This window comes from Hyperolius riggenbachi, chromosome 2 (assembly GCF_040937935.1).
Source record: "Hyperolius riggenbachi isolate aHypRig1 chromosome 2, aHypRig1.pri, whole genome shotgun sequence".
In the NCBI taxonomy this organism is placed as follows: domain Eukaryota; kingdom Metazoa; phylum Chordata; class Amphibia; order Anura; family Hyperoliidae; genus Hyperolius; species Hyperolius riggenbachi.
This window is the reverse complement of record NC_090647.1, coordinates 473,897,899-473,917,043: the sequence shown is the minus strand read 5'-3', so window position 1 is coordinate 473,917,043 and position 19,145 is coordinate 473,897,899. Positions and strand designations below refer to the sequence as shown.

The 19,145-nt window shown below is 43.2% G+C and overlaps 1 protein-coding gene across 1 annotated transcript in view; it reads right to left on the bottom strand.

The window, feature by feature from the left end:
- METTL16 (methyltransferase 16, RNA N6-adenosine) overlaps window positions 1-19,145 on the bottom strand; it is a 114,640-nt gene that overhangs the window by 81,195 nt on the left and 14,300 nt on the right. The window lies entirely within an intron of this gene.

Sequence of the window (19,145 nt, the reverse complement as noted above, 5' to 3'; positions counted from 1 at the left end):
ATATAAAGTAGCAGTCCCCTATCAGGACAGTTTGGCAGGACGGATGGTGATTGGTCGCCACTGGCGACAGAGCACGGTGATTGGGTAGATTCCATGTTAGGATAGTATTTAAAGCTGAGAATGTGAATGTTTGAATTAGACACTGACATAAGCTTGAAAAAGGAGGGTCACCTCCGACACCTTGCTACCGCTACCATCTTGCAGCTACAGGTCTATGTGTCTATTAATAAAGAGCTAACTATTCACCTGATGGTGCCAGTCTCCACTAGTCTACATTGCAGTTTGGACCCTTAGTGCTGTGGGTTCATATTGACCTGGCACATCATAACTTCTAATTAACAAGTGTGCAGTCTACCTCTACTTTGCACATTATCTTTCTTCTAATTAGTACTGCTGTAATGTGTATGTATGGCCATTTGTCACTAGGGGGCAGTGGGAGACAATAACAGAGGACTTCTGCTTTCAGTTTCTATATTTTCTGCTAGTAGAGAGAGATCAAAGCATTTCAAGAATTTTAAGCTCAATTTCTGCTGACTGAAGTCAAAAACAGTGCACTTATCTCAAACTAGATAACTCTTCTGAAGCTAATGGGTTAGGGAACCTGAAGCAAGAGGTATATGAAGGCTGACATTTATTTCCTTTTAAAGTGGTCTGAAAGCCAGCATTTCTACTTTGCTCTAAAAGATTCCTCACAGCTTGAAAGCTACTAATCCAGATTTTTTTCTTTTTGCAGAACATCACTGAAATGGTTAAACAAAGCACTTTGTCCTGCTATTCAGCTTCAAATCCGCATCCAAACTGTAGATAACAGTATCTTTGTTTACATTCCAATGTTGTTACAATGACCTCAATTCACTAAGATCATGCTGGAGACAAGGCAGGAGAAAACCACCACACATCAATCTTGCCTTATTAATTTGGATCCGAGATAAACTTTTACTCATTGCATAATTGTGTTCCTTTCATATAGTTTATAGGGCATTCCTCAAGCCAAATACTTATGTGTTTTAATACTCTAATTCCCTATAAACTAAACAAGCCTTGCCCACAGCTAATGTTGTGCCTTGGCACTGTAGCAAGGGCTTAAGCCCAATCTACACGATACAATTCTTTGTGCGATTCGATTACGATTCTGTTTAGGATCTGATTAAATCCAACATGTCCGATCGGGATTCAATTCGATTTGCCATTGCAAAACAATGGCAAATCAAATTGAATCAAATCCCGATCGGACATGTCGGATTTAATCGGAACGTAAATAGAATTGTAATCGAATCGCACAAAGAATCGTATCGTGTAGATGGGGCTTTATGGGAGCTCAGTCTGGGCAGAGAGAGGAGGAGGTTACTAGCCATTGATTTCAAAGGCAGAGGGGAGAAGGGAGGAGAAGAAGGGACTGAATTTACACACAGGCAATCAATTAATCTCCAGCCCTCGGCCTGTGACAATTTGACAAACAGAACATGGCTGCCCTCATTGTATCACAGGAATAAATAATCAAACTTCTGAAGCAGTTTGAAGCTAGATATGCTGTGTAAATAGATCCCCCTTCTCCTGCCCAGACTGAGCTCCCATGAGCCCTTGCTACTGTCTGAAAATGCCAAGGCTCTCTGAAAAGCTGTGGGCGAGGCTTGTTTAGTTTATAGGGAATTAAGAGTATTAAAACAAAAACAAAAAAAGTATTTGGCTTGAGGAATGCCCTATAACAGTGCTTCTCAAACTAAGGTCCGCGGGCCGAATGCGGCCCCCTGAGGCTTTTTTACCGGCCCCACACACACAAATTGTATTACTTATATATGCGGTCAGCTACATCTTTAAATTTTGGTGGTTCACATATAGAATAGTAGTGTTGGCACCACCCATCCCCATGGAAGCCAGAAAGCAGTAATTCGCTGGTTTCCAATCAAACTCCATATCAGATGACACTGCTGTCCAATTGGACTTTAGGTAGTCACCTGGGTATGCTTCACTGTCTGGCCCGCAAAGACTTCTACATCATTTTATGTATACTCTGGCCCCCCAGCAGTATGAAGTATGTTGATCCGGCCCTTGACCCAAAACGTTTGGGGACCCCTGCCCTATAAACAATAGGAAAGGAACACAATTATGCACTGAGTAAAAGTTAATCTCGGATCCACTTTAAATTACCTCCTCTGTAGTTATTTTCACATGCAGTTAATTAACAGCCTGTCTTTAACGTTAGAATTCTGGAGTTATTTTAACCACTTGAGGACCGTGGGCTTTACCCCCCTTAAAGAGGAACTGTAACGTCAAAACGTCCCCTGGGGGGTACTCACCTCGGGTGGGGGAAGCCTCAGGATCCTAATGAGGCTTCCCACGCCGTCCTGCGTCCCTCGGGGGTCTCGCTGCAGCCCTCCGTACAGCCGTGACGTAATATTTACCTTCCTGGCTCCTGCGCAGGCGCTCTGACGGCTGTCGGCTCCGAAGTAGGCGGAAATACCCGATCGCCGTCGGGTCCGCTCTACTGCGCAGGCGCAAGTCTCCGGCGCCTGCTCAGTAGAGCGGACCCGACGGAAATCGGGTATTTCCGTCTATTTCCGAGCCGAATGCAGCCACAGCGCCCCCGCTGGAGCCAGCAAAGGTAAATATTGGAATTACTGTCGGGCCTGTCGCCGGCTGTTCAGAGGGCTGCAGCGAGACCCCCGTGGGATGCAGGACGGCGTGGGAAGCCTCATTAGGATCCGGAGGCTTCCCCCACCCGAGGTGAGTACCCTCCAGGGTAAGGTCCAAGCAAAATAAAAAAATTTGTTCCACTTACCTGGGGCTTCTACCAGCCCCATGCAGCCATCCTGTGCCCTCGTAGTCACTCACTGCTGCACCAGTCCCCTGCTGGCTGCTTGCAGACCTCGGAGGTCGGCGGGCCGCATTGCGTACATTTTTACGCATTCTCACTAGTGCAGGAACATTAACACATACATTTTATGCGTTAGTGGTGCAATGCGTAAATTTTTACGCGTTGTACCACTAACGCGTAAAAAGCGCCAGGTAAGTGAAACTCATTTTTTTATGTTGCTTGGACCTTCCCTTTAACGATTGAAGAGTTAACTTTAGAGATCTCTCCTTAACATAAAGACAGAAGAGTTAAAATTAGGTTTGCCCGAGGTAAAATGTTTCCTGAATACTACATGCCTTATCACCATTGTGATAACTCTAGAAACGTTATTAAAGACAGGAGATAAGCTTAGTGAATTGAGGCCAATGTGTGTAAGCAGTCTAACAGGTGAAAAGGAGCTCTCTGTGAAGCTCTCTGTGCTTCAGACACACACACACAGTTCAGAATAGCTCATTAGAAGATGTTAATATATAATAAAAAGCAGTTTGAATAAAATGCAATGACAGCTTTTAGGGCACGATAAACTACATTTTGGAAACTTGTAATTTGTAAACAGACAATATTACTTATGCACAAAAGCAAATATGATAACTATGAGTGATAAAAAGTAGGAAAACACCTTCTTATTGAATATTATGTCGGAGTTTCAGATCACTTTTAACAAGCAATACCAGTTGCCTGGCTATCCTGCTGATTGTCTGGGTCAAACTCTAGGCCTGGAGGGCCAGATCCATGCCAGTGTTTAGGATGGAATGAGAGAGAGAGTAATGTGTTCTACCTGATGGACCACACCTTTCCTGATTCAGACCCATCAATTCATTTGAGTTGTGTCAAAAATGTGTGAGGACCTCGGCCTTCGTAGGACCGGTTTCACATCCCTGCTCTAATCCTTATTCATAGACCCTGAACAAGCATGCAGCAGATCAGATGTTTCTGAAATTTTTGGCAAACCCGACAAACATTAGCTGCTCGTTTCTGGTGCGATTCAGACACTACTGCAGCCAAATAGGTCAGCAGGGCTGCCGGTTAACCGGTATTATTTAGAAAGAAATATAGCAGCCTTCATATACTTCTTGATTCAGGTTTCCTTTAAGCCTCCCGGAAGAATTTTACAGAGATTTATCCCGCCCCTTGATCAATTGTTAACGGAAGAAAAAAGACAAAAAAAAAAACAAAGAGGAAATTTGATTAAAAAAAAACAAACAAAAAAACATTTTGATTCTGTACAACCAATGGTTTTTATCAAATTGTCACAATATCTGATCTTTTTTATTGCATTTCGTATAGCTACCTTTAAAATAATAACCAATATTCAATGTTTTTCTAGAGTCAAACATTTTATCTATTAAAAGCAACACAGTGTATGTTATTACATACTGTTATTGTACTGTAATTCCTAAGGAGCTAATGGAAAAGAAGATAGAACAATCGATCGATATACAGTTCTGGCAATATAAAAAAAAAACAACCACACTAGAAAGCCTGAACCATTTTAAATAGCACACATTTACAGATGTTATCACTATTCAAAGCCCAGGCTCAATTGAATAAAACTTCACAGTTATTTTAAATGTACAGTAACAGGCATGTACTCACATTTCATGGTTATAACTTAGCTTTGACACAGACCACATAAAGCTCATTTCAAACAGGCCCTTAGGGCTCTATGTAGCTTACAGAAATGTGTCCCTCGACCTAAAATTACAGAAATCTCAGCTAGAACTCTTCTCACATTAACCTTACTCCAATGAAGGTGGTAGAGAAGAAGGTCTTAGGTTCCACAAAATGATCAATCATATCAGAATTGTTAAATGCCCAGTCAGATATCGTTCAATAAGCAAGCTTCCACTGCGCACGCACGCACGCACGCACACACGCACACACACACACACACACACTTTCTCTCTCTCTCTCTCTCTCCATGTGGTGATGCAGCACTTCTGACACAACAAATGGGAAAAGGCAGGGCGTCGCTGGCAGTGCAGACACACAACCTGGACAGGCTTCACACATGGCTGCCTGAGCGGACGGCAACCATGGATGATCCTCTGCCCGACTCCAGGCGCAGTGAACTGTGATTTTCATTGCTTGGAAGCCAAATGAAATGTGTAATGCTGAACAACAGAGCGGACTGCATGATTATGGAAATTAGCAGAGTGTTATAAAAATTCTTCACATTTGTTATGCTCAGAAATCTGCTTAGATCAGTAAAGCTTAAATTATAATAGAAAAGTCAGCTAGGAGACACACAGAGCTGCCAACTTAATGTGGAGTACAGAAAAGCCCTTCAGCACCAGACCGGTGTCATTAGGTGGGGGGAGAGAAATTGGCCATATGCTGTAAAGTTCTTGGTTTTGTTCCTTTACTAAAGGTGGCCATACATCAGCAGTGAAGCTATGGAGTCACCAAAGCAAATTTTACATTGGGCCCCCTTCAGGGCCTACATGACAAAAACAATGCTATGGAAATTTGGGCACCAGAAATAGCCGATTGTAGAATATCAGCAAAATTACCGATATTCTACTACAGGTTAATTTCAACTATATTTTAGTATCGCTAAACCAACCCTAGTCTCACACGAGCACTCCTTCTGCTGGAACCTAACCCTAAACAACCCCCCCAGATGCCTAACCCTAACCGAACTTCCCCACTGCTCCCTAACCAACGACCCCCTCAGATCCTCCTTTACTGATCCTTAACCAACAAACCAATCCCACCCCCATCAATCCCCAAATCCAACCAACCCCCCATTTATGCCCAACCCTAATTGATCCTCCCACCTATGACTAGCCCTAACTGAATCCTCACCACCAGCGAAGGCTAACTCTAAACGACCCCTCTAACCAAAGCGTAACCCTCCCCAACCGCTCACACATTCCTTACCCTATCCGGCCCTCCTGCAGCAAACCCACTAATACCTGCACCACCTTCACTATATAACAAATAGTTTCAGTGCCCCACAAGTGCCCATGTTAATAGTGGATAGGAACGGAAATTTGGGTGCCAGAGATGCCCATTAAAAAAAAGCCGCAGTTTGTATAGCAGGCGGCCCCAGTGCCAAAGTTTTTGTTCATAGCCATGAACATAGCCTCCTATGGGGCACCCAGACTTCCGCAACACTTTAGGCGCCCAAATTTCCTGTTTCGCCCTTCCAGACTTTGTATATAATAATGGCTGGATATGAAGTCCGAACGCCTGCTTTCCAATGGCAGCTGTAGTGTCAGAGACATAAAAGCATGGTATGTTATAGATTACTGCTATTCAAAGCACAAACAGAATTGATGATTACAACTATAGTGATAGTAAAGACCTAATCCAGTTGCTGAAGGAGGGCATAAAGCTAGGTACATACTTTTAACTATCGGTACCCAAAGGCAACAGTTCAGGGCAGAGTTCTGTACAGACATGTCGCTAGCCTATAGGCTTTGCAACACGGTCTGTCACTATGGGGGGGGGGGGGGGGGAGCGTGCAGAGGGACAACCCGCGGCATGGTGAGAGAGGGATAAGAATTAAGAGCAATGGAGTCAGCCATGGTTCAGGCATACAGCTGTCCAGATCTGCCTACCCATTGCACAAGCCTCCATACAAAAGCTAGGGATTCTCAGTGGAGGTGACCCAGAGAGGTCTAGCATGTGGCACAAGGCTTTATGTACACCCTCTGCTTCAGGAGCCATGGCACAGCTGCAACCTCTTCACCGCATAACAAAATTTATCAAATCTGCCCAAAACAAACTGCTGCGTTGAAGAGTAATCACGAACTTCCAATCATCGGGGTCTGATCAATCAAAAATGCAACCTGCCATATTGGAAAATGTTGACTGAATCTGCTTTAAAGTGACAAAATTATGTCCGGCAGCAAATTTGACTAATCATGTTTAGTTACAGTATCTCTCAACATTATTAAAGAGACTCTGAAGTCTCCCTAAAATCAGGTTTTTATTTTAAAAACCTCATTACCATAATAGACCCTCTTAAACCGCTGCATCCCCGCGGCTGAAAACCCTTTCGATCACCCCAAACTCACAGGGGTGCACGGCAGGCTCCTTCCGCATAGAGGCAGCTCTGCCTCTATGCGTGTAAATCAGCGTGGCTCGCCACCTCTCCCCCGCCCCTCTCAGCCTTCCTTCACTGAGAGGGGCGGGGGAGAGGCGGAGATATGCGCTGATTGATGCGCATAAAGGCGGCAGGAAAATCGTGGATTTTGCCTGCCGTGTACTCCGTGAGTTTGGGGTGATCGAGGGGGTTTTCAGCTGCGGGGATGCAGTATTTTAAGAGGGACTATAATGGTAATGAGGTTTTTAAAATAAAAACCTCATTTTAGGGAGACTTCAGAGTCTCTTTAAGACTTAAGGTCCGTACACACGCCGGACTGGAGGCAACGACTGGTCCGTCGTCACCTCCCGCTGGGTGGGCGTTCCAGCGACAGTCCGGCGTGTGTACAGTCTGTCTGCAGACAGATACGCCTGTTTCTGAGTGATCCACCTGGCGGATCGCTCAGAAACAGCCGTATCAGTCTGCCGACAGACTGTACACACGCCGGACTGTCTGCTGAAAACCCGCCCAGCGGGAGGTGACGACAGGCCCGTCGTTGCCTCCAGTCCGGCGTGTGTACGGACCTTTATGCCCTTTTACCACGTATATAGTCTTTACAGACTTTACCCCTTGTTCATCATGTCATCTCATCTCAGGCACTCCTGTTAAGGACTCTTTAATTGCAGATAAATGCTTTCCACACATTTTCTCATGCTATAACCAACGTAAACATACTTAATCAGGTTTGTTTATCCTAAAATGTACTATAATTAATTAACTGTGACAAGTTCAGGTACCCGTGAGCCTAACTGTGCGACCCCCTGGAGTGCACATACCAATGTGCTGAGAGACCGGGGAATAGCATACAAATCTGAATGAAATAGTACTTCTCTTTGTGGCAGGACTTCAAAAATTATCATTTCTAACAGAGATAAACAAGAATAGAAGACTGTATAAGAATGTATGAAAATAAATTCTAGTTATACGATTACTGCTCACTTAGGCAGTCGTCACATTTATTCCTGCTATTTTCAGTAGAGGTTTTCCGCATTATTCATATTTGAGGTTCTGAAGATAACAAGCAGTGCCAGGACACTTCTAAAAAGGTCATCTAGCCAGCCATGGGCTTCAGTCTTTTTTGTCCCTTGCATAGAATGATAACACCAAATGTAATCAGTCAGCCAAGAGCTGCTAACTAAATGCAATCAATTGATCATAAAGAAGTGTGACCAACTCTATAGAAACTAACATTTTTGACATTTTGTTGTTCTGGAGCATTCAGGTATAAGCATAATACTAAGGAAGAAAGACCTCAGCATTGATCTTAGAGAAGAAACGGTCACTGACCATCAATCTGGGAAGAGTGAAGCTGGCCATACAATACAATAACATTTCTATAGCGCTTTTCTCCCATAGGACTCAAAGCGCTTAGGCTCTCTCAGATTCAGTAATTAGTAGGATGAAGTATTCACACAACAAAAGTTATATTTCTGCAAATGCCAGACTGAACAGGTGGGTTTTCAGTCTGGATTTAAACACGTCCAGGGATGGGGCTGTCCTGATCTGTTGAGGTAAGGAGTTCCAAAACGTAGGGGCAGCATGACAGAAGGCTCTGGGACCAAAAGTTTCTAAGTGGACTCTGGGTATGACTAGATTATTAGAACCTGTGGATCTGAGAATGCGGGGATTGCTTCGCAGCTGTAACATATCTTTCATGTATCCAGGGCCTAGATTATTCAGGGATTTAAATGTCAGTAGGCCGATCTTGAATAGGACCCTCCATTCTATAGGTAGCCAGTGAAGGGAATGCAGGACTGGCGTTATGTGGCAGTGACGGGGTTGGTTGGTTAGCAGTCTGGCAGCAGTATTCTGTATCAGCTGTAGCCGGTACAAGGCCTTTTTTGGAAGGCCAGTGTAGAGAGCATTGCAGTAGTCCAGTCGGGATGTGATGAAGGCGTGGACTAAGGTTGGCAGATCTTCTGGGGGTATGAGGTGCTTGATTTTTGCAATGTTCTTCAGGTGAAAATAGGATGATTTCACCACAGCAGAGATTTGAGTTCTGAAGTTTAAATCCCCATCAATTAGAACTCCCAGGCTACGCACATGATCAGAGCTGCGTAGATCCGTGCCTCCTATTCCCAGTGGTGAAGACTGCAAGTTAAGTTGTTTTGTTATCATGCTCTGCCCTCCAATCAGAAGGACTTCAGTTTTGTCTGAATTTAGTTTCAGCCAGTTGTCATTCATCCATTGCTGTAGTTCACGTAAGCAGGCGTTTATAGTTAGAGTTGGGTCTGTCATACCAGGCTTGAAGGAAAGATATAGTTGGGTGTCGTCTGCATAGCAGTGGTATGTCAGGCCATGTTTTTGGATTAGTTTTCCCAACGGTAGCATGTAAATCGTGAAAAGCAGGGGAGAGAGGATTGAGCCCTGGGGCACCCCATACTTAAGTGTTACAGGGGTGGACAGGAAGGGCCCCATGGACACTTTGTGGGTTCTGCCACTCAAGAAGGATTGGAACCACTGAAGTACTATGCCATCAATGCCGCAGTATTCCTGTAGCCTGTTTATCAAGATGTCATGGTCAACTGTGTCAAAGGCTGCAGAAAGGTCTAGCAGTATGAGGATCGAGCACTCTCCTCTGTCTCTTGCCATGAGCAGGTGGTTGCATATTTGGATGAGGGCAGTTTCAGTGCTGTGGTGTTTCCTGAAGCCAGACTGGAATGGGTCATAACTGTTATTTTGTAGGATTCTGGCTTCTAGCTGGAGGTATACAGCTTTTTCAATTAGCTTTCCCAGCTTTCCCACTTAGGCCCAATTTCCACTGGCTGCACTTGAGTTGTGTTTCCTTATTATTGGCACTTTGAAGAATGCATTCTCATTCACTTGAAAAGGAATCACAGCACAATTGCTGCAATTTCAAAAAAATTAGTTAAAATCAAACAATGATTTTGCAGCGATTCTTATTCAAGTGAGTAAGAATGCGTTTTTCAGACATACAGTGGTTTGCAAAAGTATTCAGCCCCCTTGAAGTTTTCCACATTTTGTCATATTACTGCCACAAACATGAATCAATTTTATTGGAATTCCACGTGAAAGACCAATACAAAGTGGTGTACACGCGAGAAGTGGAACGAAAATCATACATGATTCCAAACATAAAAAAAAAAAAAAAATGCAGTGGGGTGTGCGTAATTAATCAGCCCCCTTTGGTCTGAGTGCAGTCAATTGCCCATAGACATTGCCTGATGAGTGCTAATGACTAAATAGAGTGCACCTGTGTGTATTCTAATGTCAGTACAAATACAGCTGCTCTGTGATGGCCTCAGAGGTTGTCTAAGAGAATATTGGGACCAACAACACCATGAAGTCCAAAGAACACACCAGGCAGGTCAGGGATAAAGTTATTGAGAAATTTAAAGCAGGCTTAGGCTACAAAAAGATTTCCAAAGCCTTGAACATCCCACGGAGCACTGTTCTAGCGATCATTCAGAAATGAAAGGAGTATGGCACAACTGTAAACCTACCATAACAAGGCCGTCCACCTAAACTCACAGGCCGAACAAGGAGAGCGCTGATCACAAATGCAGTCAAGAGGCCCATGGTGACTCTGGATGAGCTGCAGAGATCTACAGCTCAGGTGGGGGAATCTGTCCATAGGACAACTATTAGTCATGCACTGCACAAAGTTGGCCTTTATGGAAGAGTGGCAAGAAGAAAGCCATTGTTAACAGAAAAGCAAAAGAAGTCCCGTTTGCAATTTGCCACAAGCCATGTGGGGGACGCAGCAAACATATGGAAGAAGGTGCTCTGGTTAGATGAGACCAAAATGGAACTTTTTGGCCAAAATGCAAAACGCGATGTGTGGCGGAAAACTAACAGTGCACATCACTCTGAACACACCATCCCCACTGTCAAATATGGCGGTGGCAGCATCATGCTCTGGGGGTGCATCTCTTCAGCAGGGACAGGGAAGCTGGTCAGAGTTGATGGGAAGATGGATGGAGCCAAATACAGGGCAATCTTGGAAGAAAACCTCGCCCAGAGATCAATGAATGAAAATTCATTGATTTAAGTCCCCCGAAGCAATGATCGGCGGCTTCTATGGGAAACCGCACAATCGTGAAAAAAAAAAAAAAAAAGTTTCCCATTCATAGTACACTTTCTGTAAACGTATGTAGTATGTTTACAGGACCATTCGGGAAAAAAAAAAAAAAAAACTGAGGCCATCTTGTGGCCAAATAGTAAAATTACATCAAAAACATTTTTTTTAAATTGAAAGCATTATTTTACATTTAAAATTAACCGTTTCCCTCCCACACTCTCCCCAAAGTACCCAAACATTTTTGTTTTATTAAAAAAAAACCAATAATAATAATAATAATAATGACAATAATAAAATCAAAACAAAAAAAACAAAAACAAATAGGGACTGAACTTTTTTAATATGTATGTCAAGGTCGTCTGTTACTGTTATTTTTTAAATTATGGGCCTGTAAATAGTGATCGTCACAAAACTGAAAAAATACATCATTATTTCCAAATAAAATATTGGTGCCAGACGTTAGGGACATAATTTAAATGGTGTAATAACCGGTACTAATGTGCAAATAAATTACATGGATTTTAATTATGGTAGCATACATTATTTAGAAACTACAATGGCCGGAGACTGAAAAAATAATAATTTTTTCAATTTTTTTTCTTATATTTCTGTTAAACATTTAAAATAAAATAATTCTTGGCATAATGTACCACCCAAACAAAGCCTAATTGGTGGCAAAAAAAAACAAGACATAGTTCATTTCATTGTTACAAGTAGTGATAAAGTTATTGGTGAATGACTGAAAGGAGCGCTGAAAGGTGAAAATTGCTCTGGTGCTCAAGGGGTAAAACCCCTCAGTTGTGAAGTGGTTAAATATCTCGCTTTGCATGTAATGAGTCTATTTCATATATTAGTTTTACTTTTAAAGTTGAAGTAGGCTAAGTTTACAGCGGTCCGTTGCATAACGTGTGTACGTGCGTGCGTGCGGCTAGAAAATGCCTTGACCGATTTGAACGAAGCTTGGTATACAGATCCCTTACTACCTGAGATAATATGTTCTGGAGGTCTCGCGGCCCCCTGCACACCTGGGCGGAGCTACAAACAGCAAATCAGATTTCAACCATTCATGTCAATGGAAAAAATGTAAAAGGCTGCCATTCTCACAGTAATGAAGCCAGAGTCCCCACACTTGGCACAGTTGGTCACTTGGTGACCGAGATTACATATCCAGGAAAAGTGGGTGGAGCATAAAACAGCCAATCAAATTTCAGCCATTCATTTTTAATGGGAAAATGTAAACTGCAGCAATTCTTACACTGTTATTCAGAGTTTTTAAACTTGGCACATTTGGTCACTGAGTGAATGAGATTAAGATTCAGGAAAGTGGGTAGAGCCTTCAACAGCCAATCAAAATTCACCTTTTGATTTTCAAGTGGAATATTTAAAATGCTGTCATTCTTACACTATTAATGGCAGAGACTTCAAACTTGCTACAGTCAGTCGTTGGGTGACTGGGGTCCTAATTCCCTAAAGGGGTGGGGCTACAAACAGCCAATCAGATTTCCTTGGTGGATAAACTGCTTCCAATCATACATTTTTGATGCCAGGAACCTGAAAGCTCACAAACTTGGCCATTGAATGACTGTGGTGTGGTAACAAAGTTCAGTTGGTCACTGGGTGACTAGGGTTCAAATTCAGAAAGGGGGCGGAGCCACAAACAGCCAGTCAGATTTGTTTAATTTTAATGGGAATATACATATTATTGATACCAAGGATCCCAAAGCTCAAACTTGGTAATTGAGTGGCTGTATGTCAAAGTTAGAAAAAGTGGGCAGCGCCAACAACTACATATTTTATATGGGAAAATATAAACTGCAACCATTTTTACACTGTTAATGGCAGGGTTCCCAAACTTGACACAGCTGGCCATTGGGTGACTGAGATTGATATTTAGAAAATGGGTGGAGCCTACAAAAGCCAATCAAAATTTACCTATAGATTTTTAAAGGGGAAAATTTACATTGCTACCATTCTTACACTGTTAACGGCAGAGGCCTCAAACCTGATACAGTCAGTCACTGGGTGACTGGGGTCCAAATTCACTGAAGCCACAAACAGACGATTTGTTAGACTTATTTCAGCCATTCTGTTATTGGCAGGGTTCTCGAACTTAACACAGTTGGTCACTGGATGACGGAAATTAATATTCAGGAAAGTGGGTGGAGCCTACAACAGCTAATCAAAATTCACCTATTGATTTTCAAGGGGAACATTTACATTGCTGCCATTCTTACACTCTTAAGGTAGCCATACACTGGCTGATTTGCCATCAGATTCGACCAACAGATAGATCCCTCTCTGATCGAATCTTATCAGAGAGGGATCGTATGGCTACCTTTACTGCAAACAGATTATGAACAGATTTCAGCCTGAAAACGTTCACAATCTGTGGTGGTGGTGGTGCCGCCGCTCCCCGCCCGCCCACATTACCTGCTCCGCCGGCGCGATTGCCCCCGGTCACCGCTGCTCCGTCTCCGCGCTGGTCTCCGGCCCCGGCATGCTTCACTGCTTCCTACCGGGGGAAGTTTAAACAGTAGAGCGCCCTCTACTGTTTAAACTTCCTGCCGGGCAGAAAGAAGTGAAGACCCGGAGACCAGCGCGGAGACGGAGCAGCGGTGACCGGGAGTAGTCGCGCCGGCGGAGCAGGTAATGTATTGCCGATCTATTGCGTCGGTCGTCAGGCACTCGAACGCCGCTAGCGACGCGCTCCCTACCTGCGGGCGATCGACGGTAATTTTCCGCACGGAGCGATCGACGGGAATGGACGAAATAGATCGAAATTCGGCATGTAGCGGGAACGATGTGACAGCAGATTCGATCCCAGTGATCGAATCTGCTGTCGATCTGGCGGGAATCGGCCTAGTGTATGGCCAGCTTTAATGGCAGAGTCATCAAATCTGGTACAGTCAGTCACTGGGAGACTGGGGTTTAAATTCTGAAAAGGGGGTGGGCTACAAACAGCCAATGAGATTTGTTTAATTTCAATGGAAAAATGCAACTTATTGATGCCAAGGACTCCAAAGCTCATAAACTTGGTCACTGAGTGACTGTATGCCATGATTCGAAACAGTGGGCGCAGCCAAAAACAACTAATGTTTTACATGAGAAAATATAAACTTCAGCCATTCTTACACTGTTAATGGCAGGGTTCTCAAACTTGACACAAGTTAATCACTGGATGACTGGGATTATTATTCAGAAAAGTCAAAACGGTCAATCAAAGTTCACCTATTGATTTTCAAGGGGAATATTGAAACTGCTGCCATTCTTACACTGATAATGGCAGAGGCCTCAAACCTGCTACAGTCGGTCATTAAGTGACTGGGGCTCAAATTCACTAAAGGGGCGGAGCCACAAACAGCCAATCAGATTTCTTTGCTGGATAAACTGCTTCCAGTCACCCAATTTTAAAGCCAGGAACCTCAAAGCTCACAAACTTGGTCATTGAGTGACTGTATGTCAAGGTTACAAAAAGTGGGTGGAGTCAAAAACAGATTTCCCTAGGATAGTGTAAACTGCAGCCCTTCACTGTTAATGGCAGGGTTCTCAAACTTTGCACAGTTGGTTACTGGGTGACTGGGATTAATATTCAGAAAAGTGGGTGAAGCCTAAAAAGCCAAGCAATATTCACCTGTTGAGTTTCAAGGGGACTATTAAAATTGCTGCCATTCTTGCACTGTTAATGGCACAAGCCTCAAACCTGGTACAGTAGGTCACGGGGTCACTGGGGTACACATTCAGAAAAGGGGGTGAGCCACAAATAGCCAGATTTGTTTTTATTTATGCCAAGGACCACGATAGCTCACAAACTGTCATTGAGTGACTGTGTGCCCAGGTTACAAAAAGTGGGCAGAGCCAAAAACAAATTTCATTGAGAAAATATAAACTGCAGGCCTTCTTACACTGTTAATGGCAGGGTTCTCAAACTTTGCCCAGATGGCCTCTGGGTGACTGAGGTTAATATTCAGGGAAGTGGGTGGAGCTTCTAATAGCCAACAATAATTCACCTGTTAATTTTGAAGGGGAATATTTACATTGATGCAATTTTTACACTTAATAGCAAATACCTCAAACCTGCTACAGTTGGTCATTGGGTGACTGGGGTTCAAATGCTGGAGAGGGGAGGAGTCACAAACAGCCAATCTGATTTGTTTAATTTTTATGGGAAAATACAAATTATTGATGCCAAAGCTCACAAACTTGGTCACTGAGTGTTTGTGTGATAGGTTAAAAAAAAAGTGGGGAGAGCCAACACCAGCCAAGTACATAGCCGGGCAACGCCGTGTCATCAGCTAGTGCATTATAATAACTGTGAACTGCAATGGAGACTGTACATAGACTTTAATACAAAGCCTGCATGCAGGGAATTAGAATAACGTGATCAGTTACAATGCAGTACTGTGAACAGGCTCATACAATTACAGGGGCACGGAGTTGACAAGCAGAATTATTTGGCAACACAACTGATACTATGAACAGGGCCTCATTAAATAAATTGACTTTTGCACGATATTCTAATTTTCAGAGTTTCACCTGTCTCTAGCCATAGACCCTGAACAAGCATATGCAGATTAGGTGTCCCTGATATTATTGTTTGACAAGGTTAGCTACATGATTGTTTCTGGTGTGATTCAGACACTACTGCAGCCAAATAGATCAGCTAGGCTGCCAGACAACTGGTATTGTTTAAATGGAAATACGTATGGAATCCTCCATATTCTTCTCAATTCAGTTGTCCTTTAAAATGGTAGAATCTGTTGTTGCTTCGCCCCAAGATTAGATTTAAAGAGAGTCTTAAGCGATTTACAATACCTGTTTTTATTCAGCAGGCCGTTTCAGCATTATAATCCAAATTGATTTGCCTCCGCAGCGCGGCAGAACGAGGTCTTAATCTCGCCGAAATCCCCGGGGCAAAATTATTCCATTCTTCTGGGTAGAGGCAGAGCTTTGTGCGGTAGCTCTGCCTCGCCTTCAGTCAATCTCCCCCTCTCCCCACCCCTCTGTCTTCTTTCACTGAGAGGGGTAAGGAGAGGCGGAGATTGATTGGACTGGAGGCAGAGGTACATCACAAAGCTCTGCCTCCCCTGGGCAGCAAAATCCACGACCTAGAAAGTCATGGAATTTAGCCCTGGGATTTCGGGGGGTGGGGGGGGGCTAAAGACCTCGTTCTGCAATCAGATTAGATGATGATGCTAAAGCGGCCTGCTGAATTAAAACAGGTATTTTAACGCCTCAGTCTCTCTTTAATATCAATATTAAAACCAACTAGGAACCAGGTGATTTTTTTTTATTATTATTATGTCCTGATACTTTGAATTGAAAGATATGCTTTCTTTTTCTCAGGACATATTTCAAAATGTGACCATGGAGGTTGATTTAAAGCTTATGGCTTTATTCTTTGAAAGGCCGCACTGAAAGAGACATGTCATTAAAAATAACATGAAAGAAAGACATTAGCACAAATCAGGACCGGGATGTGGATGCTGAAACAAATCGTCTGACCTTCAGCTTTCAGGCAAATCCAAATATTTGCAAATGGGCATCTCTGGGTTCAAGGAACACATTACAGCAGCCACATCATCAATTAGGAGACTCAGAACTGCCGACTGTACAAAGCAGCAGATCTGCAGGTTCCTCTCAGGCAGCAGATGGTGCGTAAAGAGAAGGGGTAGCAGCTCAGCATGGAGGAACTCAGCAGGAAGTGACATGTGAGGGAGGCAGCCACCACTGTGTGAGAAGGGCAAACATCTAAGTCAGGAGGGCATGTAGACAAACCATTGTATTAACCAAGAAAGATGGAGCAAAGGCACCGACAATGCTGATGTAATAGGAATCATATTTAAGAAAAAGTAGCATATTTGAGTTCATCTAGCTACAATCTCTCTCTCTCTCTCTCTCTCTCTATATATATATATATATATATATATATATATATATATATATATATATATATATATATATATATATTTATTTCTATAGCGCCAACATCTTCTGTAGAGATGTACATAGTACAAAACTAAAAATGGGAGCATAGATACATGAGGTGTTCAAAACTTTGTACCAGGGCTGCGGACTCTGCGGTCTCCTCAGTTTATGAAACCTCGACTCCAACTCCAGGTACCCAAAAGGGGTTCGACTACTTAGTCTAATACTTACAAGGGCAGTGGATTTGGTACAAAAATTATCCGACTCCTCAGTTTATGAAACCACCGACTCCAACTCCAGGTACCCAAATTTTCCTCCGACTCCACAGCCCTGCTTTGTACGATCAGGACATAACATGTTTGCGCTTTGTAAATACAATAAATAAAAATACAAATACATAGCTGATGTGTGGTTTGAGACATCACCAATACTGGCACATGTTCATATTATAAATTACAGCAGAATAAGAAACACTAGGAGGAGGTCCCTGCCCTTGCAAAGGTAGTGAACCGCTAATGTCTAATAACCGCTAATCTCTAGATTGTAAGCCTTTGGGCAGGGTCCTCCTCCTTTTGTGTCCTACCTGATCATGCACCTCCATTACTGTGAACCCATGCTATGCATTTGAGTGAACTCAACTTGCCTAATCTCCATGCTCCATCCAGTGACTGACTAAGCATTACCTTGTACTGATACTGTGCTGCGTGATCTGGTTTTTCTTGTATTCATGTATTGTCATATTGCTGTATGTCACTCCTAAATATTGTCTGTAACCTAAACTAATGTCCAGCGCTGCGTAATATGTTGGCGCTTTATAAATACAATAAATAAATAATGCTACATTTTAATCTTTCTAACTGGATTATTGTTTTTTGTGAAGCAATTGGCTGTTTTTAGCCGGTTTTATTCATCATTAGAGTACCCCAAATGTGAGGGCTCTGTAGGAACTGAGATGCTTCTATGGATGTCTGGGGGTAACTATATGTTCTATCAGCTGAAGCTACATACATGTTTTAAATGTCTTTTGCTGAAAACTATTATTCATGATTATTTCTAGAGACAGCTTACCCCTTTTAGCCATGCAAGCATGCTGCGTGGCCCGTGGCTGAGCAAGAGGATAGGGCAGTGTCCCACTGTGGTGGCCTTGGTTTATCACTGAAGGTAAGCCTGTCAGAGTTGGCCCACACCTATTAACACGCTACATTTTCACATGAAACTAGTATAAACAATTATTCTAGTCTACCACAAAGCAGCCTCTTCCTGCACCCGATGCATGAGTTGGGGAGGAAGGCAAACTTTAAAGGGAACCTGAGCACTTGCGACATCACGCCCAGGATTGTCACCCTGGCTGACGCGATGCCATGAGGTGTAGTCCTTCAATGCTAGTACATCTAACATTGAAAAAATACATTAAAAACAAAAAATAAAACGTTAAGGCCTTGTTCTCATTGCATTCGGCTCGCGTGTACTTCCGCGGTCGCCTAATTTTGAGGCGTTTTTTCTTTCCGATTCCCGGCGCTTGGGTGGGCAATTTTTTTTTTTGGGGGGGGGGGGGGTAGCGGTTTGTGGCGCGTTTTTCCCGAGCGTTTTGGTCTGAACTACACCACAACATGGTGTAAGCGCTGTCTGTGCGTTTTCGGAAATCCGTCCGAGCTTAGATTTTCAACAAAAAAAAAAAAGCCTTTAATGAACAAAGCCTTAAAATTAGAAAAACAGAATTTAAACTTTCTGGTTGCTCCAACTTGCACCCCAGTCCAGAAATCCCTTGTGAGGAAAGTGTTTCACTTCACTGTTACAGCATCACAAGGGCAAAGTCCCCAGAATTGGCAGCTGACGTTTATGCTGGAATACACGGCTTGATTTTGGCGCTCGATCAATTCCCCGCTCGATTCTGCAGGCGATTCTCTTATCTTCCGCTCGTTTTCCTTATCTTTTTCCATTGTGGTCAATGCGGAATCGATCGGAGAAACGATCGAGCCGGAGATCGGACATGCTGGAAATTATCTATCGAGCCATCTAAATGGCTCAAAAACGAACAGTGTATTTCCAACATTAGGCCCTATAGATATCAAACAGTTGATGCACTGCAGCAAAATAAAAGGTACATACACACGGCCAACTTTTTCAAACAACTTGTTGTTCGACTTGACGTTTGAACAACAAGTTGCACGTGTGTACGCCCTGTCGACCGAGTGATAACAGCCGGTTTGCCCGATCCGCTCAGCGGCTCA